General features: G+C 39.0%; 1 protein-coding gene across 3 annotated transcripts in view; it reads right to left on the bottom strand.

Moving 5' to 3' along the window:
• Positions 1-26,939, bottom strand: part of cntfr (ciliary neurotrophic factor receptor) — a 246,684-nt gene that overhangs the window by 189,928 nt on the left and 29,817 nt on the right. For 2 of the 3 annotated variants that reach the window (XM_042395799.1, XM_042395797.1), the window contains exon 2: positions 56-96. The gene's annotated coding sequence lies outside the window, so the exon portion shown is untranslated. Of the gene's footprint in view, positions 1-55; positions 97-689; positions 708-26,939 lie in introns of those variants that run through there. The other variant, XM_042395798.1, reaches the window with a different exon arrangement.

The following is a 26,939-nucleotide window of genomic DNA, read 5'->3' as shown; positions in this document are numbered from 1 at the left end:
TCAAGCAAAGCGTAAAGATATCTACAGTGTATTCACAGAAAAGAACTAAACGTACCTTGGATGGGACGAAACGACAGCGTGATCCTCCTCTTCACCCTGCCGAGAACAACCCAGAGTTAGTCACCACGTTGACAGGAAATGCATGTGAAGGATATTAAAGTTTAGAATATAACAGTCTTATCTGGGAACTATTCAGCAAATAAGTCCAAAAAGTGACTTTAGGTTTGCCAAAGTGACTATTCCTATGCTTTTTAGCTGTCTGGCATATTTGTCACAAATCCTAAAGAAAGCTCCTCTGTTGAAATTGAGGACAGCGTCTGTCATGTCATCCTCATCTTTTCGACGTAATGGAAAAATCATTCACCAAATCTTGCAGAGATTTGAATTTGAGTATCGGTGTTGTTGAAAGGGATAATATTCTGCTAGAAAATGAACTGTATCGAAAACTTTCATAGATTTGAGGAGCCTCCTAGCAAGTCATAAATTGGTTTGAAATATCACAGGATTTTCCTCCCTTTCCTACTTCTCCAGGCTCTCCTTCGATCAATACTCCTTGATGAAGATTTTCTTCCCCCCCCCCCCCCCCCCCCCCCCCCCCCCCCGCTCCCTCTATCCTTGTTATTTTTATTCTTTAATGCTGATTATTTAATTGCGCAGTATGTTGAAGGTCAAAATCTAAATGTATGCACCTTATAGACATTCTAGTGAAGTACTTCCCGCTGTAATCAGTCCTTCCCTTCCTTCACTTGATACCTCTTTCCATCTGGTTTCCATTCTCTCCACCTGCCCATCAGTCTGCAGCCAGGGACAGGTGAGCCTATTACACGCTTCTCACACTGCCTGCTACGCACACTCACACGTACACACAAAAACCACACTAGCTCTACTTCACGGTAACTTAACGTGCCACGCACATCAGCCAAATCTGCTGTGCTGTAAAACGGCTGTTACCAGAGCCACGTCATGCTCTTGATGAAGTGGTCTAGTGTCGAATATAAAAAAAAGCATAAAAAAAAAGACTCCATTACTGGAGAATAGCTGAGAATTAAATAGAAAAAAGGTACAATAGAATAAAGTAGGATGAGCCCTGAAATTGGACTTTTGAGCTTGGAGAGCAAAGGATGAAATTTAATAGAAACTTGACATGCTGAGTGTAACTTAACACAAAAGTAGAATTCGATCTTAACAAGATAGCGTCTGATAGCGCTCTACACTGCATCACCTCCGAGTGACAGTAATATATCCGTGGGGGGTTTACAGGGTTGTTGATCAATACCAGAGAGCCAACAGACACTGAGATTTCAGATGTGACTACGAGCACAGTCTTTCTTGTAACCCACCACACACAGCCATGTTAGCTGCAAAGGGCAAAAGATTGGAGAGTTTCATCACTACATACAATGATGGTAATTGATTTATTTTCAAATCTCTATATTTGGCTTGTTTAGCGTTTTGGTTTTTTTTGGTTTATTGATCAATGTGATTTTAAATTGTTTGTGTTATTGTTGTTCATGTTGTGTGAACCCAAGGAAGACTAGCAATCACTTTGTGGAAGCTACTAGGGATCCCAATGAAGAATACAGTGGCTAGGAGTACAACATAGTTTCAGGCTTAAGAGCTGACAAGATGATATTTTAATAGACTCAAACCTTTGTTTATATGTAAAACTTCACAGAATGATTCTGTCTTTTAAAAAAAAAAGTGATTTGATGAACCCAAAATGGATCACTGGCCCTCTAAAGGTTTCAAACCGATGAGAAAACAAACATGTACCCTGGACTTACAAGCGATTATCAGTGCAACAGCAGACAACTCATCCCAACACATTAACTACAGCAAGAGCAATGAGGCCAAAAAGTGTATAAGTAGTTTTTCTTTATATAGATCACAGGAAAGTACATGTTATGCCCTTAATGTCCTGTTGAAATCACAGCAATCAATTGCTCAGTAAACCTCTTTTGGCCAGGATTCACTTGTGTACTTTGCAATATGAAAAAAAAAAACAAAAAACAAAACATGAATTGCAGTTCAGCAGTACCATTTTGCCTTCTAGCCCCATTCTGTGGTCATTCAGTTGAAATAAAAAAATGTTTTCAGATGCCATGTCTCCTTACATTTTCTCCCACGGATGAATCTGACCTCAGTATTACAGCTAGAGGACGTTCTGCTTTTCTATTTTGTTGCTGTTTTTATGTTGAGTCAAGGCAGCCCACATCTCACAGTGTCTGAAATTAACTTTCTGACTCACCTGCCAAGGGGATTGGTATATGAAAAAAAAATCCACCAGCCAAGCATATTTTTTACCGGCCAAAATAATAAATTGCCTTTTTAACGGTAGCTAGCAGCAGATCGGCGGCAAGTGACAGTAAATAGTGCCACAAAACTAGAAGCACTCCAGACGGTCTGTGGCTGGCACTTGTTCACCTCAGACTGTCTCAAGCGCTCCTACAGTTTTGCAGCACTATTTAGACGCGCGTAAAAAAAAAAACATATGGTGCACGTGTCTACACTGTATAGGGACAAACATGAGTCATTTCCTCCGAGCCATCATAGCAGATATTTTATTACACGACTATTTTGGTACAAACATTTACCCGCCAGTGTGGCAGATAGCCTTCCGAGATTTACTCACCAAACGGAAAATCTACCCGCATTTGGCACATGGCGGGTGTTAATTTCGGACCCTGCCATCTCAGTTTCTCTAGAGGCATCAGTAGCTGAAAGGCTATTTATTTATTTTCAGAAACATATCTGCCTGCCTGCCTGCCTGCCTGCCTAGCTGGCTGAAGGAGTAAAAAAATAATAAAGCTGAAGGCGGGGGAGATTTGCTGATGCTGCCGAGCTGCAACATTGCAGAACGTGCTATCATGTGAAACATCACCTCTTAGACAAGTACACACTTTCTCTCCATCTCTCTCACTCTCCCTCTTCTTGGCTGTTCCTCTTCTATCTGCCTCTCTCCTTTTCTCAGTCTCCCTTCCTCATTTTGTCTCTTTCCCTTACACTGGATGCGCCTCCCCACACACACCGACGCTCGCATTTTTCTCTTGTTTTCTCCTTCTTCCAGACCTTGACACCAGCTGTACTTTTCCAATTAAGCAGTTCTTGAACTCTCCAGATGACAAGACAGGATTTCACACTAGCTAAGAACACACAAATAACAACACTAAAAAATAAATAAATAAGGAAAAAAACAAAAAAACAAAACAAAACCAAGTATATCAGCAAAAAACAAATCCCCCAGGCCACTGTGCAGCTCCACATAGGGAGCCTGACAGTATTAGCTGGCCACGCTAAAATTATTTATGTTGAGAGCGAAAGCATGATTATGCAAGAAAAGAAAGAATAGAGCAAAAGAGAATTGCTAAAACAGAACTAAATATACAGAAGCTACTACAGAGAGGGAGGGTTTTAAATAGACGAGATGTGAACGGAACAGAGAGAAAAGACTCTCAGAGATAATTACACACTCAGCATGCGCCTGTTCAACACCCCCATAACGGCAGATCATCCCAGTTCCATAGCCACAGATATCCAAACTCCATACTTATCATTACTTTTCAATAATATTCAATCATAGCACTGTATCAGTGCAGCATGAGTGGATTTTCACTCCCATTGGGAAGACAAATCCTGGCAAAGTTTTAAAATCATTGCTGTTCACCCTGATTCAGGGGATAAACATGCTACAGTTAAGAAGTGAGTAACATCAAAATATTGGGCTTACCGTCAAGATTACACATTCACTGCATGAGTCAGACATTCAAAATGTATTGTTTTGCTGATTTCCAATACGTCGATCTATGCTCATATCCCATTAGAAACCGGGGCTAGGAGAATTGTTTGTAATGTTGTCGAATGTGCCACGTTACGCCATGTTTGGCTCAAAGCCAGCATATCCAACTTTTTTAGTCTTGGATCAATTAATGCTAAACCAGACAACCCGGATGGCCTTTAATTCGCAATGCACTGGTCTTCAATCGATTTTGAAATATGGACATGTACTGAAACTAAATGCTAATTAGAGAAAAATGACTACATCCTACTGTTTTTGTTATCAGGCTTGTTCAGTAACAGTGACAGAAACATGACAGTTTGCCATGTCTACTGGCCGTACATAATGCACTGTCTTCAGCTGAACAGCTGTCTTCACTGTATTGTGTTTTTATTTCAGGGATAAAGGATTACAGCAAAATGGGGGATTCACAGCAGCCACCAGCCAAAAGCTTGGACTGAATTTATTCATTTGTTTCTGTTAGTCCAACAAGCTTCTAGGAATGAGGTCAAATTGTATTCCTCACTTCCCTGAAACATGACACATCATCTCTTATTAATTTATTCAACCCGGAGGACAAAACATGCTATAGCATTATCCTCATGTGACCTCATATACCTTGATTAGGGCCTGTTAAAAATGTTTCTAGTTCCATGCAGAAATCTACCTGCAAGATTATTTTTCTCTCAAACATTTTTACATTTACTTCTAGGATCTAGGGCAGTCAAAGGTGAGCAACCTTGCACAAACTAAAAATACAGACAGAAATTAAAAGGTTACTCTAGCAGTGTTACTACTATAAATCAATGAGCTAAAAGGAGTCCTAGGAGCCACTGAACTGCACACTGCACAAAATCCAATGTGAATCCAGCCAACAGTCCCCCAATTCTCCTCTTCTGCTCTGTTTCCCTGCATGTTCTGTTAAAGCCAGAGCTATTAATAGCAAGCAAGGGGATCAGGTTAAGAAGATGAAGGCTAAAAGAGCATAGAGAGACACAATTTAAGCCCACTGAAACAAGACTACGTCAAAACCTAGTATATGGCTGGACCGTGTATGAAACGCTGGAGGGCTTTTAATTTGTACGTTGCCTGGTTACCATCAGACATGGACGTTGCAGCATTTTTAAGATGTTTGTTTTAATGCAAGTTTACGTTTATTTATTTGTAAAGCACTTTTCATACAATAGTTGTAACTCAGGGTGCTGTGAGAAAAACATTAAAAATGCTTGAAATACACTGCACTTACCCACAACCCGAAAAATAGTTTTAATCCAGTAACTATCAAGTTAATCATTAATGCTGAGTGTAAATGACCCAAACACAGTGTGTTTCATGTGTGTAAAATTTACATTTGTTAATGTATTTGTTATATTGCTTTTATTTTATTACCATGAACACGGGAGAGCTTCTTTGGAAAAGACACTTGATGCATGTAACATGCAGAAATTAACAGGAAGTTATACTGGTGACAGCGCACAGACCCTCTCTTCTCATACAGGTGTTTTTTGGATAAACTGACCACATATTGGGAATCTAAATCGTTACTTTCTTGCCTGAAAAAATATTAAAACTTAGTAAAGTGACATATTAACAGTCCAACTGTGAAAATTACAACAGCTTAATCTCCACCATTACTGTCACTTGGTGTGAAATACATTCTGGGATACTTAGCTTCGGCGGCCTTCAGCCAACCAATGGTGTAACTTCATCAGTCAGTCAGTCAGTCAGTCAGTCAGTCAGTGACTCAGTGATGGACATATGTGGTCGTAAGGCTGGCCCTGCTGTTGCGGTCCAGATAAAAAGGTTGACATGTCTGTGTATATTTGGGTTAATACACGTCTCAAGAACCAAAGTTGATTAATTACGTTAAGTTAATTACAGGCACCACAGCACAGCATGAACCTAATGGAAGTAAGAAAGTTTTGACTTCTTTTGTTATTGTTGTTGTTTTCAAAAAGTGCTCAGACAGCAGGGAGAAGACAAGATAGGAATCTAGCTAACATGACATATTTAAGTGTTAAAGTTTCAATCAATAACTGCTTTGTCCCAAGACAGTATGTTGTTAGTCCCACCATCACCCCATTTAGTGGATGATCTTGAGTAAAAAAAGCAAAAAGCTGTTGATCACTATGTTTTGCACAGGTCCCACCTTGAACGCTGCTTTCCATGATTTAGTGTGGACAATTTAAAACAGAAAATTGATAACAAATGTGAAATAAAATAACAAAAAGCAAATGTGGCCCTGAAGAAAACACACATGGTTGATTGCGTAGTTAAGATGTCAGAGGTTAAGAGAGCAAACTGGAGGCAGAGAGTTCAGACTATAAGCCTCATAATCTGCTTCATAACTGTCATCTGACATCACTGCAGCAGATGCTTTATCTTGGATCCTGTTCTCTCTGCCTATTCTAATGTGATGGGTGGGGGTCTCTCTGCCATAGTGTAATGTAATGAAAACAGAGACAGAGCGAGAGGGAAACAGACAGAGATGGTTTAGTACAGCCATATCCCACTACATAAAAAAACGAGGGAGTGAGAAGGGTTCTCAGCTGTACACTGCCATGAACAGAAATGGGATAGACAGATAAATGGGGAGAAAAATTTTTATGCAGCCAGCAAAGAAGCTCGTATAGCTTCTTAAAAGGGATACTATTTAGTTTTTCATGTAAAAGCACCATAAACATGAATATATAATGTGCTGATTTTATGTTTATAGCCACATGTGCTTTGCATACATTAAGGGGTTTCCTTTGCTTACAGTCTTAAAACCTGTGCCATGACTGACCTGACTATAAGTAAGTTGTTGAAGGATATTTTCTTTTTATGATTGATGCTTTTGCTAAAACATAATTGCAACAAATAAAGTCCTTGATTTGCTTTTTAGCAAAGAGATTTTATAAGCTTATCTTTAATAGAGGTGTTTTAGATGTTAGATTCATTTTTTATACTGTGTGAAAGAAAGCTTATTATACTGTATTTGAACATTGTGGACTGTAAAGTGGAAAAGTACTGGACATGAGAAACTTCACATGTCCCAAGAATTTAGTAATAGGTCATCTTAACTTCAACTTTCACTTTCAGCTAACAAAACAGGAGGCGTGAGAGTGGGGTGCACCCATTCAACTGTGAAAAACAATGCCACGTATAGCCTAAAGGTCTTAAGCTGTGCACTCTAAAAGACAGGTGATGTTGATCCATAGATTGCGCAAAGCAGTTTGTCTCTTGATGGTTGAAGTTTCAGATCACCTAGAGGCGTGGCCGAAGATATGGAGTCAGATACCACGAAAAGGAGAAGCAGGACGCCGTCAACCAATGAGAAGACGACAACACCCCGATTACACATTTCTTGATCAATGTATTATAAAATACTGAGTCAGGGAGAGATAGTGAGTCAGACTTTGTGAACTGACAAACACAAGATCTAACAAGATCTTGTCCTATCGCTTCATTAAAAGAACACGTGAGGACCAGAACAGACAGAATAGCATCAGTCCTCAACATTGTCAAACAAGATATGAGCTGGCAGTGAGGTGAAATGACAGAACTTTAAAGTAACATTTTGCAACACTTTCATGCATGTGCAATGTACCTCCCATGTACCTCAAGGGAAAGGACAGTAGTGGTAGTTACTGGTTAGATAATACATACCCTGAAAGTTTTGAGTGGTTGCATTTTAACTTGCATTTGACACACAGCATCAAAAAACACAGTCACTTTCAAAAATGCATAAAGAGAAAAATGTTTTGATTTGAAATTTGATCCCTTTATTTCAGTATGACACAATGTATGTTCCCCTCCACCCTTTTTTGTTTTTGCCAAGCAATTATAATTGTTTCCTCCTTTTGTCTCTGTATCGTCTCAGTGTGCTCAGTGTTCATGCCTGTAGCTCAATTTCTGCCTTGTACCTCAGCAGATTTACAGATAAGTTAGGGTGGTTTAGTTTTTTTTATGTATTTTAAAGTTTATGTAAATAAAAAGGGTGTGACTTGTCTCTGGATGCTTGTTCCCTCACATAAAGAGACAGACACAGTGACAGAACCAAGCGGCTGTAAAGATCCTGCCCAGAATGACCTTCGGTAAAGAAGTCAGCCAGGTGGGGGTCAACAATTGGTCAAGGCCTCTTCTAATCACCTGTCAGTCTCAAACATGATACAGTAGTCATGTTTGAGATGGTGAGCTCCATGATAGAACGAGATTTGAAAGCGCTGTGTTTCATGGTGGAAAGATCTGATTTGAACTTCTTACAGGGCAAATATAATGAGAAACAACCTTTAATTTCACACTAGCACAAAAAAACCTAAGGCTGTTACTTGTAATTTATTTATGATTCCCAAAATACACCCTTGTTCACAATTAAGTGACATTAAAACAATCAAATCTTGAGTTGAGACACTGTTTAAATTATAATAAAAAGCAAAATTAGAAAATACTATGACAGGAAGAGGTGAATTTTTGATGTAAGCTGCTAAACACATAGTTTAATATCATCAGATTCTCACTAAGATTACTGTCTATATTCAAAAGTAAGTCAAAGATGTCACCACTTGCTGGCTTTCATGAACCAGTATTTGCTCCCTACTAGGAATTCATAGCAGAAAATGACATTAAAATGTGTTCATAAAAAAAATCTTTCGGAGTAAAGCAAAGCTTAAACCACCAAACTTCATCCCTGACTCTTAAAGAGTTCATTTAATGTCAGCCTTCGACAGATCAGAAATAGAATCAGGAAGCTATTCTTATGCTTAGAAAGTCAGGAGAAAAATGTGAATGTCAAGTGAGCTGCCGCTGCTTATTACTGGAATATATTCAAGGTATATTACAGTTCGCCCTGAAATGCTACATTTCTTATCAGAATCATGAACCGAATTGTGCATAAATCAGACCCTTAAACATGAGATATCCACCATTTAGAAAATACAACACCAGCTTGTTTTTCACAAAATTGAAATAAAGCTTATTATTCACCAGTAGTTGTAACTTTTCTTTCTCAAACTGTATGGCATAACTTTTGTTATTTTATGATTCACTGCTGCACAGTTTACAAGTGAATAAGACGTTTCAAAACTGTGTAATGACCCAACAAGGAAGATAATGATAAAACACAATATGGAAAGAGTGCTAGATGTAAAATATAGTACATAGAGTCACCTCAAAAACTCATAGGTGCCAGTTAAAAAGCACAGTATGGGGACCAACTGAGTGCAAGCAATCAATCAATATGTTTTAAACAATTCAATTTGTGGCGATACAGTGTCTCAGGACTACATAGGGCATATCAATCAAAATAAGAAGAAGACAAAGGAGGAGATAAAGGAAGTGGAGACACAGGAGAAGAACTGTCATGTGCATAATGTGTCAGACAACCACTTGCCAGGTGGTTCCTGTCAGTAGCTCATTATTAAATCCTTAACAATTCCTCATGAGGATGTAGCAAGCCAACAGCAACAGCTCAGCAAGCAACGTTCTACATTAGCTGCGTTTTTGTGACAACAGTGTAGTGAGACGAAAAGCTATTTTTGCCTGCAAACCAAGTGGTGAAAACTAGTTGCAAAATGTCAAAAGCGATAAAAAAACAGTTTCATCTTGAAAGCTAAGCGAGAAACAAACACAGAATAGCAAAGAGAGAAAAATAATGAACCCTAGAGCCAGTGAGAAGGACAAAGAGAGGAGAATGAACCCCCTGAGGGATGTTCAGGAGATACTCACTCCTCTCATCATTGCATCCATCCACCTCTGCTCTATGAGATGTAAATGTAGTCAAAGCAGGAGGGAGGGTGGAAGATTGAGAAAAGAAAAGAAGGAATAAAAAAAAGGAAAAATGAGGCCGGAAAAAAAAAAAAAATTGTGTTCTCTCTCCTCTGGTAGATTGATAACAACTGTTCAACTCGGTTTGTGATGGGAGTGCGAGGGCAGCGGGAGGAAAGGGAGGAGTAATATAAGGTAAAAATGAATTGGATATGTGAAAGAGGGAGGGCAGCTTGACAGATTGATAAAGATGGTCATATTTGGTGAGAGATGAAGATAGAGGATGAAGGGAGGTGTACTTGGAGGAGCTAATTATTGTTCCGTCTTCAATGTGGGAAATGGTGCAAGGTGGAAGAGTTGACAAAGGCTGTTTGGTTTGGAATGAAAGTCATTGGGAGGGATGGAGAAAGGGAGTTAAAATGCTTTGATTGCCAAGAAGTTACAAAGAGAGAAGGGTAAATGGCCAATTTTGAAAGCACCAAACATGACGAACCTGAGCTGAAAACTTTAAATTGAAAAACTATTTTATACTTGACTGGTCATTTGCAAAACAATGAAACTCAGTCTGCAAAATACCAATGCAAACTTAATAAAAATCATACTTTTGCAACATTCTTTGTGAAGGAAAAAGAATGAGGAGGGTAGTTTTGCAAAGCCAACCAAGGCGTGGCTTTGCACATTGTGGTCTGGAGAGGGTAAAAAGACCTTTTCTGACCTGTCAGAAGTTATTAATGAGCATACACAAAATCAACATGAACCTGTTTTACACCTGACTCAAGGATAATGCACCACTGGCTGGGTAGTTTTGCTACTGTTTTCAAAATGGAAAACAGTAGTTCTAGAAACGTCAGACATCTCCAATATAAGTTGTAATAAAGGTCGGAAAAGGCTATATTGCATCATTAGTACTTGTTCTTAAAAGTTGACATTTGAAAGATGTGAATCAATACCCAACTAAATAAGGCACTGTTTGTTGCTGTTATCTAAGACGCTCCCCGCAATTCACAGTTTGGTTCAGTTTTCAGCTCATTTGATTGTCAGTGAATCATTTCTAGACTATTTCCTACCAAAAACTGAGCTCATATGATTCAAGATGGCCTTACAAGGCTAGAGGGAGAGGAATGACGGCTAGACAGCTTGACAGGTTAAAAATTGACACCCTCTCTAGGCAATAGAGGAGACGGGAATAGAAGAGATACAGAGATGGTGAGAAGGTGAGCAGAGGAAAAAAAAGGCAAATTGACTGACAGATTGATAAAAAGACTGTCATCTCTGTTGGGCTATGAATAAATAACTGGATGAAGGTGTGGGGATTAGAAAGTGTATGGGAGGAAGTGAGAAAGACACTGAGGATGAGTGAGGTGGTCTGGCAACATAACAGGAAATTGTCACCTCTCTTGGACCATGTAGGACTGTGGGAGAGGTCAACGATAACAAGAAATAAAGATGAAAGAGTGAGAAAGGGAGAGGATATGAGAAAAAAAAGGAGTAAGATGCAGGCAAAGTGGGAATAAGAAGGATAGCAAGCACTGTCAAAGTTGGCCAAAGATGGGAGAGATTGATGGCAGGGCCAAGTGGATGGCAACCAAGAAAGATCAAAAGGGTTAGAGGGAGGAAAAAAGGCAGGGATGAAGGGAGAAACAGAAGAGCAAAACTGGACTAAAATGGGCTTAAATGCCTATCAAAAGGAGGGAGGGAGCAAATCGAGGGATAGAGACAGAGGGGAGGGAGGGCAGAGACTGAAAGACAGCAAAATGGTGTGAAATTGACATGAAAATGAGGGGATGCTTGGGGAAAAGCTAGAGCGCTGTGACACCTGAGGTTTGTGAGGGTTTAGGGTAGGTTGGCTCAGCCCGATAAGATAACTGCCACCTTATCTGCGGCCGTCAGACTGCTCACACGCACACGTATACACAACCTGACATGTGAACAAACACACAGCTCGCACACACAGTTTCCTTTGGCCAGGGAAAAGCAGACATGGACAAAACACTATTGGAAGATTGGCAGACAGGTGTTTGAGGCTGTGATTGGAATTGAGTCAGATGTCTGTGTGTGGCTGTCTGTGGTTTTGTGCTTTTATGTGTGTATACTGTATATGTGATAGGGATGTTCACTTGTGCAGAGGAGGAGGAGAGGAACTGAAATGGAGCAGGGGTTGAAATTGTTTTTTAAAACTTTGGTTTATATATTATGATGGTTGAAACAAAACTTATGAACAAGATGTTCAGTGCCATCTATACTTCAAGGGAAATTCATACACAGTAAGAACATTTTTTTGAATGAGTGGACAATGTGAACCCAACTAATATCTATTTTTCTCCAGTTTTATCAGATTATCTGATTTGTGGTCCACTCAGGAAGTCAATGGACTGTACTTGTTTACTGTATGTACGTCACCGTATCTACATGTATGTATGTGTAAGATGTCGTGTAGATGAACACTGATCGAGGCGATGGTTTTGTCCGCTCCTTACTGCGAAGTCTTGGTCCAGGTTATAAATGTTGGTTGCACACTGTCTCTAATCACAGCTTGTATGTAATCGATGTTTCAGTGGTGGGAGGCTGGGAAGTAGGGGGTGGTAGAAGTATAGATTTTGTGCATTGTGGAATAAAATGGGCTGAGAGAAATTAGGAAATGTAAAGGTGAGAGGCATAAATGAGAAAAAGAGCGAGAATATATGAATCAAAGAATTGAAAAAAAAAGCTAGTGACAGAAATTAAACATTTTGTATCATATGACAGTATTGAGGCATTATGTACTGTATGATGGACATAAGATACACTGGAAAAGGCAAACTACTCAAATCAAATGTCATTTTTATGCTGCAAAGCAAACATGTTGTCCTGTGCCAGCTTTATGATCAGCTGCTAGAAAAAAATATGATGTTGATCATTTAATAGTTTGGATTTTCATATTTTTATTTGCTTTGCATATTAGTTTTATGAAGTAATACTGACATGAGTGTCAATCGTAACATGTTTTTTTCTGTATTGTAAATAGATGTGAAGACATCTTGATGATCATAAACATGGGAAACAACTGACCACACAAATAGACCCATATGAAATCCTAAATACCATTAGCATATACAGTAGGATTTTCTGCACCCACTGTCTCGACTCCACATCCCTTTATACAAACATACCCACAAACACATATTGTCCAAGGGGACAAACAAATACTGTACCCCCAGAGGGGATCAGCGCTGTTTAGATTCATATTATAAAACAAATCAACATCATGATCCACCATCATTACTTTGGCAGCAAGTCAGGGACAGAGATTGGATTTTTATACTCTGGTTGCTTTGACGTGAAGGCTGTGAGAGCCAGTCTAACGATTCAACGGTCATCTAAAGCCATAAATGTTAATTAACAGCCTTAGCTGCTGGACATTCATTTCCTGCTATAGCCTAAAGGGAGGGCTAATAAAAAATAGGGCGCATGCGGGTATGTCACATGTATGTGTGTCTGAGAATATAGCTGTGCATATGTCCTCATCTGTGTACGTGACAGTGCGCGTGTGTCTGTTCGTGTCTGTGCAGCATCATGTGTGACAATGTGTGAACGTCTGTGTGTTCCAAGGACATGTGGTGATGAAAACTGTCCCAAAGGCTCCTCTGTCCTTTTCTAATACAGCAATAAGCCGTCAGCACAAACCATAACTAGCTATCCACACCATGACAACATAATAAAGCTATACAGGGACAAAGTCAGGTAAAAGTCACACAATGACCACCTATTAGAGGTGTACACACACACACACACACACACACAGACTTACTAAAGAAAGTTACACTGTGACATCTCAAAGAGCAGTAGGCTACTTTAAGTAAAACTGTTACCCTGGCGTCACATTACAGCTTTGTGTGGCTAATGTAAAGCATAGGTCACGCTATGACTTCATTATACAGCTGTACATGACCAACACCAGATAATTGTTACACTATGACATCTTAATACTGCCATACATGAGCACAGCAAGCCGAGTCATTGTCTGATGTCACAGCACACTGTGAGACAACCGAAGTAAGATAAATGTGTCATAATGGCATCGTTAAATTGCTCTATACAGCCAATTTTTGGGAGAAGTCAATAAATGATGTCATAGGTAAATGGTAAATGGACTGCACCTGCCAACATTCACCCATTCATACACTGATGGCAGAGGCTGCCATCCAAGGTGCCGACCTGCTCATCAGGAGCAATGTAGCGCTTTAAAATGTTTCTAATGCTCACTCATCCATTCACACATACACTCACACACCGAATAGTTCCCAATGACGCGCAATTCAGGAGCAATGAGGGGTTCAGGAGCAATTTGGGGTTCAGTATCTTGCCCAAGGACACATGGGACTGGAGGAACCGGGGATTGAACCACCGACCCTCTGGTTAGTGGATGATGCGCTCTACCTCTGCTTTACAGACTGCCTGGTGGTCAAAGTAAAGTGGAGGAGTCACAATGACATGATGAAAGAAATTTGAGTCATTATACAATATTATATTGCAGCTGTGTTACAAGGAGAACTCACCAAATGGTATCACAATGGAGCAGCAAATGTAAAAATGAAACTATAGCATTGTAATATATCAATAAATGAGTGCTGAAACAAATAGTTGATTACCTGAATGACAGAAGAAGAATCGATAATTATTTTTGATAATCAATTTGTAATTCAAGTCATTTATAAAGCAAAAGTACCAAATGTTTGCTGGTTTCATCTCAAATGTGAGGATTTACTGCTTAATATCCTTTTAAAATCAATACATTTCCATTTTTTCATTCTTTTGATCAGTTGGTCAAACAACCTTTTTTGAACAATTTGAAGTTGTCATCCTGAACTCTGGGAAATTTTGATGGGCATTTTTCATTATTTTCTGACATTTTATAGACTGAACAAAAAATATATACATACAGTACCAGTCAAAGGTTTGGATAGACTTTCTCATTCAAGCGAATAGGAAGGTGCATCTAAACTTTTGACTGGTACCGTATATGTCAATAAACTTTTATACATTTCTAGTTGCCCCACATCCAATGGTATTTCTGAATTTTGCTAGAAATTATTTATGACACAGACGTGCTTTTTTCTACTTTAGCTAATGGAAGACTTTGTAATGTGTGACGTTTATTTCTCATTAAGTGTATAGCTCTTATGGTTTCCATCTCAATCTCCATCAATTTCATTTAATAATACTCTATCTAATACCCTGTCTGTAATGAATATGGTTTAGTGATATTTCGGCCCATCAGGCTCAAAGCCAGAGTTTTTACTGCTTTAGAACTTGGCCAAAGGTGAGAGCATAATGGAAGAATTATCATTTTATAAGAAGCCAGAGCTGGCCACAACGATACCTTGATGTTTTAACACCAAAAAAAGCTATTTTTTAATTGTTGTGCGGCCAATATCATCAGCTGGTACTCTAATTTTTATTTTGCTGTTTTCACACTAGCTTGTTATTGTAAAATCCCTGTGTTGCTTGGTGAAGTTGGATAATTAATGGCGATGAAAGCCAAACAATGAACCCTACCACTGTCAACCCTTGCTTGTGGAAAACAGAGCGAATGGAGAGCAGCCATAACTCTCGCTTTCCATCTCACTGTCGACGCCACACATCCTCCTCTCTCGCTTCTCCATGTCCCATCTATCAATCCATTTATCCATTCTGCCGCATCCACCCGCTCTCCTCTCTCCTTCTCTTTCTCCTCTTATCTATCTAAATGTATTGTAGGACACCACCATTTCAGGCTGGTGTAGTATTCTGACCATGAAGATGTTTTACCCCCACCTCCTCTTCTTCAGCCCCCCTTCCCCAAACAGATAGGAGAAAAGCCCCCATGTCGGAGTCACGGTTCAGTGGTTTCTAATTATGTGTTCACTGTAGGAGCCTGGTCAGAATATTTCATATAGACCCATGAGGGAGATAAGAGAGGCAGGAGGGAATGAAGGAGGGAAAGACAGAGAGGCGAGAGAGAGATTCAAACAGAGACGGAGGAAGGAGGAAGAGAAGCAACACACTTCTTAAATAAATGCAGTTCATTTGTTGTTTGTACTGTCCAAGAACAACATAGCAGTAAGACGGAGCAACAGAAAGAAATGAACCTGGATGAAAGATGTTGAAGTACATATAAAATGAAGGTATGAAATTATATGTGGTGTATTTTTTTACACTTGTGTCTTACAAATATAAAATGAGATAAGATATTGTTTATGTTTTGTTATTCCTGTTTAACAGAAAACAAACAAACAAACAAAAACATAACATTTTTAACAGTTATGGTTAAGATTGTACCTGAGGTAACCAATACACTACCCTGAGGGGATGTATCACTAGCCCGTAAGCCATTAAAAACGAAAATCGAAAACAAATTTGCGGGCAAAATTTTTCCAAAGTTGAACTTGACACAATAAATTTGTGCAGACTAATCGTGGCGATTCCATTAGAAGGAACTGATTTTATATGCTGGTGTGACCAGGACATAAAAATAAAAAAAAATCTTTGAAATTTTGACAATCTGTGACTAACTCTTATTTCTCTTTGACAACAGTATGGAGGAATCTTAACTGACATTCAAATGTATGCCCAAAATTTACCCACAAAGTTTGCATATAGTGCCTTGCCCAAACCCTAACCCACAGCCTTCTTCATCACACAATGAAAAGTCAAAATGTCTCCAGACTTTGCCTTTTGGTAATTACACAATAATTAGGAGAACCTCTTGACCTTGCATGTACAGTTAAACGTGCCACACACATACACCCTTAGAAAGACTTACACACATACACACAGTGGCTCTTTTCAGGGCTCTTAAATGACTGGTGTCATTAATGTTGGTGTGCGGTTGCCAGCTGTAATATTTCCTGTGGTCATTAGACCATCTGGTGGCCTGACTCCTCTTAGCTTCAGATTCTCTCTCTTTGTGTCTCTCTCATACTGTGCCATATTGAACTGTATTTTGGGTTTTTTTTATGACTTTGCCTCATTCTCATCCTCTTGTAGCCCCCGTTGCTTGTTGCACTTCATCCATCTCTCCATAATGGCAACCCATTAATGCATTTGTAATTTGTAATTTGAGAGATCCTCATTTATGGTGGGGTCAGCAACCCTTTAAATTAAAGCTCCATCATTGCTGTAAATACAGTGTTATTGCTGAATATAAGGGTTTCATACAAAAACACTCAGCATTTCAAAAAGGCTGCTAAGATGTGCTTGCATTCCTTTTTTCAGATCAATCTGTTTTTGTCAATTAGAATGGATGAAAAGATGTCTAAAAATAATTGCTTCGTTTTGTAAGCACACAGACGCATTTTCAGATGTTATAATGAATATGACAGCTTCCTTGTGTACATTTGACAGTTTGTTGAGTTTGCTCTTATTTGTTAGATTTAAATTTACTCTCCAATGCAATCACAAAAGAAATTACTGTCATGTACAATGTGGTTAGTGTATAAGGGAAATATTAATATAAGAACAGGGGAATAATAGTGCAGATTTGCATTCTGTTCATGTTCATGACAACTACGTGTTTCATATAGTGTCTTGTGAAGTGACTTCTGTTGCCTTCATTTGCCTTTGCTGAACAATGTTTAAGCTATGGCAAGACATCACAATAACATCATAACAAGCACATAACAATATCATCAATTTAATCATCCTTGGTAGATGCTGTAATGGGAGTAATGTTCTACTTAAAGAACAATTCTATGATGAACCAAGGTCTAAAGTCGCTCATGTGCAAACACCTATTTAGAATGCAGAATCAGCCAACTGTATCTGTGGTAGGTGAGTCCATGTACAGTGCATACCTACACACACACACACACACACACACACACACACACACATAAACATTAATAAACATAAACTCTCGCAGAAATAGTTTAAAACATTGTGTGTCTCAATCCCTGATTCTCTCCTTCTCTGCTTGTTATATTTCTATCAACCAATAACCTTTCAATATGTGTCACTGTCATCCAGCTACACTCCAACAGTACAAGCAACAATACACAACACATGCAATGTAAATTTCAGAGAAAAGATGTGGACGCATCACTGAAAAGGTAACCAGAACATGCAGATTGAGTCAATTTTAAAAAAAAAAAAGTTTTAGATCAATATGATAATCAATACATAACAACACATTAAAGAATAAGATTTAATTTCCCTTGTATAATGAAAGAGAATTTGTTAGAGAAATGTTAAGAAAAAAGGATGTGAGTATTTTCTTTAAGGTGATATTCATTGTCTCTGTCATGTTACTTTTTTTCTCCAGTGGCAGAGCATGATCTGTTTTGATGTAGTGTCTCCTGGACCTTACAGCCTTTGTGTAGCTGTAACGAAAAGGCTCAACAATATAATATAGTCTATGGTGTGGTGAATTTGATAGCAAGCTTGCTGTCATTGCCTCTTAGTTTGAATTTGCACATTTTCCTTTCATTTCCTATATGGTCTTTGACTATCCTTCTCTTAAAGGTAATCTTGAACCAACTCATAATCAATCCCAAGAGCCCTTATACTATTAACATGTGGGAAAAATCCAATAGAGTCAAAAGAGGCGAAGAAGACTATTATAGAACAGTGTTGCAAGAGAGACTGCTTTCACAATTGAGACACTTGAATATCACAGCATCCCCCCCAAGGAGGCAGCAGATTGTTCAAGTTCTCAAATATAGTGATAAAAAAAACTGAACCATTACCATAGAAAGATCCTATACGTTTAAGTCTTTGCAAGAGTAGCATCAACAGAGAGGGCAATTTGTTCAGACCGTGGGCAGGAAAATTATTCTTCCCTTTTTATCGCTAAAATCTATAGCAGACAAAAGGAAGTGTAATCTCCATCCACAGTCCTTTCACCTCTGACAGCAGTGAGAATCATGTCTGTCTGCTTCTGTCAGGTCAAAATACAAGAGAGTCCTCATGCTTTTAGTTTTTCATCCTCACAAGTGCCAAGGATTAGGCAGTCTTTTAGTCTAATAGGCAGTATTGAATATCGGTTACTTAAGAGGCTACAAGCATTCATTACATGCATGTTCTGTGACTTGTTCAAAATGCTTGCCAATTAGACTTCATGGTGAGCAAGTTAACTCAAACCAAATCTCTGATTTTAGATGACATTATCAAAATGTACCATATATACAACATTATGTTTCCATTACAGTGGGCGTATTCGTGCACATTCAATTCCATAACCGCAAGAGACTTTACTCTAGTCCAATAGGTTTTTATCACATGAGACTGCAGTTTCTGTGAACTGAAAGCTATTTTCTACTCAATAATTAAATATTTCCTGCGTGATGTCTTTAGGAAATTAAATGGAATCAAAGGTTTTATTCCAAATCAGTAGCATCATTAAAATGTCAGCCGTTCATTAACTGAAAACAGCCATGTTTTTAGCTTAATTACATAATTTATGTGGTACACTGTGTGTTTTGAACAGATTTCATGAGCACAAGAGCAGCTGTTTCTCTACAGAGGATGCTATAATCCTTTGGTTGAAGTGGACACATTCATAATGCAAATCAAAACTGAATAATGGTTTCAAATGACTGGGGCTATGACGACCAGACATTCAATATTATTCCAAGACACATCATCTGCTCTTGGCGGCATATTTACGGTGCCATATATTCATATTTAAGGTATACATTTGTTGCCTTTAAACTCTGCACCTCCAAGACAAGAATATCCAGTCCAGACCACCTTCTATTCCTCTAAGAAGAAGGCGGCGGCCTGGACTCTCTATAATAAAACTGTCAGTGCCTCATGGCAGGGAGTGCACAGCTTTTAAAGGGAATTAGAGGAGCTGATTTGATTGGCCATGATTGATGCCAGCCTCTCACACGCCCACTGATAATGTATTCCTCCTAAACACACTCTGTTTCCAAATGTGCCACAGGTGTGTTCTGTTCCTTAAATAATGAAAACAGTTCCCTATGTCCCACATGTAGGTGTTGTTTTTGTCTAATGAGATTAGGAGGATAGCTAGGAGTCAGGGGACATGAAAATATCAGTCCATTATGTCCTTGGAAATCCATTTAAAACCAACTTTACATACTGCCGGATGGTACTGGAAGCTGCAAAACAGTACATAGCCACAACCTGCCCAATCCATGTTAATTTAAGCAAGCAGAAAGCAAGCTTTAAGTGCTGGCATTTACATTTAAAATGAGAAAGACTCACTTATGCTTCTCGACCACTAAATTACCACAAGTGCGGTTTTCTACCTCGAGAAGCCGTAACACAAAATCCAGTTTAGAAGTTCACACTACACGAGCAATTTTGAGTCAGACCTCCACAACATCTTGGGGTACAATGCTGCTGCAGGCGGGGGCTACAGAGCTGGTGTCTGTTTTTAAGTTAATGTGTCAGCTGTATTGTGGGAATCGTATTCCTAATGGGAGTGTCACAGGCCTGTGAGAGTCCCTTATGCCTGTCTTTTTAACATAAAGCCTTCTAAAAGCCTCTTGCACATGAAAAATGATTGGAAGAGCTAAGTCAAGCACAGCCCCAAGCACAAAGTGGGAATCACTGTCAGAAAAAATGTGTTTTTATTCCAATAATATTCATAATCCTCCCTGGCTGAGGTTATCTGTAGTGAATGTATGTGAGAGTGTGTGGGTACATACATTATATTTAAACAACAATATCATGTACTGTACATCAAAAGGAAATTGCTGGAGTCTTAGGTGCATTAGAAGTCTATGTGAACAATGTCAACCAAGTGAAATCAGACTGTGCTTAACATTTCACATTTTCTTTATCTGACTGTTGATTTCAAAGGTCTTTCCTAATGTGATTTTGACCCATTTCATTTAGCATTGCTGATTTAAGTCTGGCTTGTCTCATAGTGAAGCTAATTTATTCATATGTTGTTAGCAGGGATGTTAAATTGGCTGATATTGTTCAGATCATGACACAATTGAGGCAATGGAGATGGACATTATTGTGAGACTAAGCGTGATGTGGTGCTCACAAGTCATTCGACGAATCAGAATTTATGCTTTGTCAATTAAATTGTCCCCCATAAGCTTCTCTCACGGCAATTTATCAGTGAAATTAAGTCGGAGCAAAAGCCACTCATGAATTCTGACTCAGCAGAATTCTTACATCTCAGTAATGTGTTCTTATACTTTGGTATTAAGACTGCTGGACAGAAGATTTAGGATTATTTTAATTAACACCCCTCCAGCCAGTCAGGATGGAGTGCACACCAAGGCCACAATGCTGTGTAGGAATTATCCCTAAGAGGATATTTTTCACTGCAACCATGGCAGTGATGCAAGGAGATGCAGTCATTTGGCAGTTGTCCATCCTTTTGTACCAAAACTTTGTTTTTGTTTTGTTTTGTTTTGTTGCTATATATTATCATATTTTGCATAATTCAAGGTCTATACTTATGTTCTGGGGCTCTACTGCAATATTTTTTGCATGATTTACAGTTTTAAAAAAACTCTCTTTTAACTCATACTGACCCTTTACACAGCCCCTCAGTTCAGCCCCTGTCTGAAACAGATCGTTTTAGGTCCTGTCTCTGTTCTGATTGGCCAGCTCTCAGAAGTTGCGTCCAGGCTCAGGAGGCAACTTAAACAAACCAAAAAAACAAACTGTTGTAGTAGGATTTCACTACTTTTTCTTGTTCTTTACTCAAAATGTCAACTTCTCAAATACATCCATACATGTTCAAGACGTAATCCAATTCGAAATATAAGAGTGGACAATGCAAACAACACAAGGAAAAACTTAAGCAACAACCTCAGCAACGGACGGCTGTTTATGAATGACGAGCTGTCATCAGCTCGTCGCTGAGGTAGAAAAATAATGTCACAAAATGAAAGATTCAGAGCAGGTTGAATCCTGGGCTTTTGACTTGCAGGGAGCATTTCTACATATGTTAACCTCAATTTTTGGAACTTTGACTATGTCTAACATAGATATCTGACATAATAACAGCATATAAATAACAGAAAACCACAAAAGCATAATATGTTCCCTATTAAAATGTACACAAAGTAGTTCCTTTTCTAGCTATTTCTGCTAAATTTAAAAATACTTTTCTGTGTAATTGGTCATTTTCTTTTTTGCATGGACCCACTAAACCGAGAGTTAACAGGTGTAATAGTAGACAATTAGGTCCTCATTCTCCATATCTAAAATCTTGAGTGGGATAATTTGATACAAAAACCCACCATATAACCTTAGCCTTACTTGCCAACTCACACACACATAGACACATAGCAAATGCTGTGTAACTACCACCTTACAGAGGCTTTGCAGTCTTGACAACTCAATTTTCTGATTATTATAACATAATTGTGGCAGTTAATAGGCATTCTCATATTTCATTTTGGTTTTTATGAAAAAAATGCTAGTTTGAGGCCATATTACTTCTAAGTAGGCAATTAAAACAAATTGCTTCTAGTAATGGAGAAATATGGCTGCCTATGATAAGTTCCATATGGACTTTTTTCCACATTTCTGTCTGTTTCAGCTACCAGTTGATGGATTTATGTTATAGAGGAGGGTCTTGAATTAAACCACAGACAGACACACCACATTTAAATGGAAATACCAGTGTGATGCCCTCATACCAATGCACAGATCATATATTCTATAACATGACACGCACACACAGGAAGCATGAACATAGACTTGTGCATGTGCATACACACACACACACGGACAGATGCGAAAGAACACAGGCACACACTTCAAGTTGAGCATAACCAAAGGGCTTCAATATGGATTTCACACTTGAGCTAAACCTCCTTAACTTTCCTCAACAATATGGACGCCTCAAGCCATGTCACTTCCCCCACTGCCACTACAAACATTCACTTATTCTTCACAGACAATATTCCCCCTCTGGTTTAAAACCTCATTTAAGCACACTGTTTATGGAGGATGGTCTGAAGAATATTTTAATGTCATTATGTGGGTTCATATATCTGCTTTAATGGATTGAGACAGGATATGACATGACATATTTTTATAAGCTGCATTTAAATTCAGTGTTATGACCTGAGAGTTTCAACAGGTCTTTTGTTTGTAGGAAAATTTTCCTTATCTTATTTTAACAGTAGTAGCATAGTAAACCTGACTCTGCCTCATAGGAAAACCAAAGTATGCAATGTATATCGCAATAAAAAGAGACACAATTCCCATCACAAACTGGTTCCAGCTCTAAATATGGAAAATGGAAAAGCCATGAAATTCAAATAAAGCAAGCCAAAGTTCCTATGTCTTTGAAAACTCATCCAACAGGACACTATATCTTCCCCAACTAGGGGATAAAACATTGTTGGCTTACATGTTGCCCTTTCCCTCGTGCTCTTTCTTTTTTGCCCTCCTCACACAAACACACAAGCAATTCAATACTTCCCAGACTCGAGAGACAGAATATGTGGGACCATATAATGTCCATGACCAATAATGCATCAGGAATGTGTTGTGAGGAAATCGAGGAATTTGTCATGGGGAGGGAAAACTGAACGTGTGGCAGGAAATTGACCGACTGTTCAACATGCCTTCACAGTGAAATCTAATCCACTGCTTACACATGCACGCTCACGGACACGCAAGCGTTCTCTGTCTTTCTCAAACACAGGCTTTATGTTCATACTTCTAAACACGAGCACATGTGTACATATTCTAAATGTCACACACACACACACACAAACACAATGTGATTCCCTAACACAACACTTGTTCTCCTAAAGAGGGATTTACTATGAATCTTGTATAGCTGTAGGTCAGTTGATTATCTGGTGAATAGAATTTAAGATCACAGGAAGATAAAACTGTTGTTAGAACAAAAAATACATTGTCACACTCACATACACAGACAATAGCGTCTCATCGACGAACAAATGTAATGTTACTAAAATTGGAGGGTATTTAGACTAGTTCTGGTTGTGCCTGTCAGCGATGGCACTACTGCAGGTGGCTGTTGAGAGCGATCATAGAGCCACAGATGGAGCATGTAAAGGTTGCATCTGGGGGGGAGAGATGGCAGAAGGCTAGCATGACTACCGCCTCTGGGCTCTTTGCTGATGGGTCCATTGGTTTTCAAATGTGACTTCTACAGACAAACATAATGAACACAGCAGTGGCAGAAATCACCTGAAGGTTTCTACATTTAATGTGGCATTTTGTATTTAAGTGAATGACAATGTGGTTAAAACAAAAGGTATTGTATTTAATTGTGCTATATCAATGAAGGCTGATTTGATTGATTAAAATAAATTGGATAAAATGCTATGTGAACAGGCAAGATGCAATCAACATTCTGTCAAGGTGCCACAAGGGGCTTTAAAAAGAAAAAAAAAATCTCACCTCAAAATAAACCACAGCAAGAATAACAAAACAAGATGGCAAGCTCTGATAAAACTGCAAACAGTAACGGAAATAAAACGACAATGGGAACAACATGGCAGAAAATAGAAGCATGATAGCAACGACCATGAAATGACAAGGGAAATAAAAATAAATTAAAATACGTTTCCCTAATGAGGGGGATCGTAGAGAAACAGATGGTGTGTTCAGCTGGTGTTTGGACCAGGGTTTTTATCCACCAGGCATCAGTTTTTTTGGCTGTAGAACTGTGGCGCTCCAGGCAGCCAGTTTACATGCTCTGTCCGGTTTTGTTTTTTGCCAGGGTTGCTTCCATATTGATAATGTTGGTTTGCCGGAGGACATCGATGTGAGAGGGATGCTCCTCCAAGGTGACCTTTGTAGGGATTTTATTGGATGCCATGAATGTAAAAGCATTCAGGTTTTTGGATGTGGAGACACTGTTTGATTTAGGCATTGAAGCTGTGTTAAATGCTTCTATCAGGTTATATGCCAAATATAAACTTTCACACTGAACAGACATAAGCTAGTCATAAACTCTGGCAAACAAATTCATAGTATGACTGAACATATAAAGGTATGAAAAAGATACACACACACACACACACACACACTGATGACGGCTGAAGTAATTTGACGTGTGTGAGGGTATTCTACATTTTTTAAATCCTTCCTGATAAGCGACTATTTTCTACTCTGCCTCCAAGTCAAAGATAGGTGACTGGTATCTCACTCCCATTCTCTCTCATTCACACACACACACACACACACACACACATATACACACAGAAATGGTAAACAGTCACGTTTATACCCGGAGGAATATCCTGGGAAAAGCCATATAGATATAGATATCTTAACTCTGACTGAGCAGCGGGTGTTGTGTGTATGTAGGTGACACAATGGTATGTGTTGATCTGTCTGTGTTTGTCATTTTATGTGTGTATGCCCAGCGTGTCTACATGAAGCTACGTGACAAAGTATATGCGTTTACACGGATTTTTGCAAACTATTGATGTGTGGGTGTTAAATTTCGCCGCTCTGCATGCATTCGCCTGTTTGCTTGTGTGTTGTGTGACATAAGGTGCGTGCGCTTGTTTGTGTGACAGCGTGACTGTTGACTGTCTGTGTTTGATATGTCTCCTTAGCCACAGGTGCAGAGAGATGCTGACACTGCTTACAGAGAGACACAGTGCAAGAGAATGAGTTTATTTATCTATCTGTCAAGTTCTTTCTGTCTCTCTCTCACACACACACACACACAAACACAGGAACTCAGACAGACAAACAAAATTGGCACATAACTGCGCTCAGACACACACCCGTACGGAGACTGACATGCCCGTAAACAGACAAATAAACATGCCTGCACACATACACATACACACACACATCTGGAAGGAGTATGGGATCGTAGGCACCTCGCCAAGGTAAATAGAGGAAATTGCCAGCCTTGACATTTTTTGGTGTTGAGTGAGGCCTCTCAAGGTGACAGCTTTCACTGGGTGTTAGTGAGAGACAAGGATTGGTGCTGCTTAACAATCAACACACTGTCATTTGCTGTCTGTGAGTGTTTGTGCTTGTGACCACGTGTGACTGAGAACATGTGCGTGTGACAGTTCTGTATGTGTCAATGTATGTGTGAACTGTTTCTTGATTGTATCTGGAAACCATGCATGTTAAATATAGAAAACATAAAATCAAACACAAAATGTTACTCAGTCTTTAAAGCATGATTTGAGTGCATGCAAAGAGAAAAAAAAAAGTTTTAAGATTGAGCAAGGACAGAACTGTGAATGAAATTGATGAGCTGAAGATGCAAAATAAATTTTGTCTCTAAAATTAAGCAAGCAGTCAAGCTTCCTTCACCCAATATCTTCAAAGCTGCAAGCTCTCCGTTTTGGCAGTTTGTATACTTTTGGATTTGATGCGGATGTATAGCATAAATCTATAGGGCTTTGCAAAGTTTGACCCTGAATCATTTTGAGGCATGATACCTAAAAATTGCCAACATGTGCCCCCTCAGAACACATTTTGAGCCAAGTACAAAAAAAATGTTAAAAAGTTTGCATAAAAATCTGAATTTACTTCTTTAGTAAATGTGTCGCTGCTCGCCTACTCAGTAGATTTGTCCTTAATGAAATTGTATACATGGGTGATGCCTACCAAATTGGCATATGACGATGTCCACAGTGAAACACCTCAATCAATGATGATATCGTTGTTGGGGGGGGGGCTAATGGGGCAACTTTTAAATCATAATGATATGATGGTAGAGGGCTCAGTGGTCAATGACTGTCAGCCATCGGCGATGGCCAATGGCATTGTCCATCGACCCAACCCTATTTCAATGTACCTGTACAGTACATTATGTGGAGTGCATGCCTTCTACTCTCTCTACCATACAATGCTAGTTTATAGAGGATACCACTATCTCATTTTATGTCTGTCGATGTCTTTCAACAACACAAAGGAACATAAACCAGTTATGTAAATAATCCCCCCTCCATTCACTCCCAGTCTTTTGTGCACTGCAACGGATCTAGTGTGTACATGTGTGTGGGTAAAGTCACACCGCAAACCCTGTGTAGATGATGCCTCTCCTTTAACCTTGACTCTCTTTTGTGTAAGGTTGAAAACATGAGGAATACCAGGGTAATGTGCATATTTCTGCATGTGGTGAGAGCAAATATGCAGATATTGAATTGATAATTAACACAAATAATTACAAACCAACAGAAGTAACAATTGCAAATAATGCAAAAACTATATGAATCAAGTACTCGTTTTAAAAAATCGTTTTTTTGTTACACTGATGTACACACACAGATGTTGTCTCCTTCTTAGGACGTTGAACTGGCTACCACTGTCCTCCTCTCTCCCCTCATAATTCAACTGAATCCATTATTTCTTCCCATCTCCCAATGTTGAGATCCACGGTCTCATTTTTCTTGACAGCGTTCGACCCTTAGTTGCTCTTATAAGATTCAGTTTTCAAGTTCGATAAGAAATGTCTCGGTCAGAATTCTATCTGCCATGAATTTATGGCCTCCGGAAAGTCTGA

The sequence above is a fragment of the Thunnus maccoyii genome, chromosome 19, assembly GCF_910596095.1.
Source record: "Thunnus maccoyii chromosome 19, fThuMac1.1, whole genome shotgun sequence".
Classification (NCBI taxonomy): domain Eukaryota; kingdom Metazoa; phylum Chordata; class Actinopteri; order Scombriformes; family Scombridae; genus Thunnus; species Thunnus maccoyii.
The sequence above is the reverse complement of the archived record's forward strand: the minus strand, read 5'-3'. Positions and strand labels throughout refer to the sequence as shown.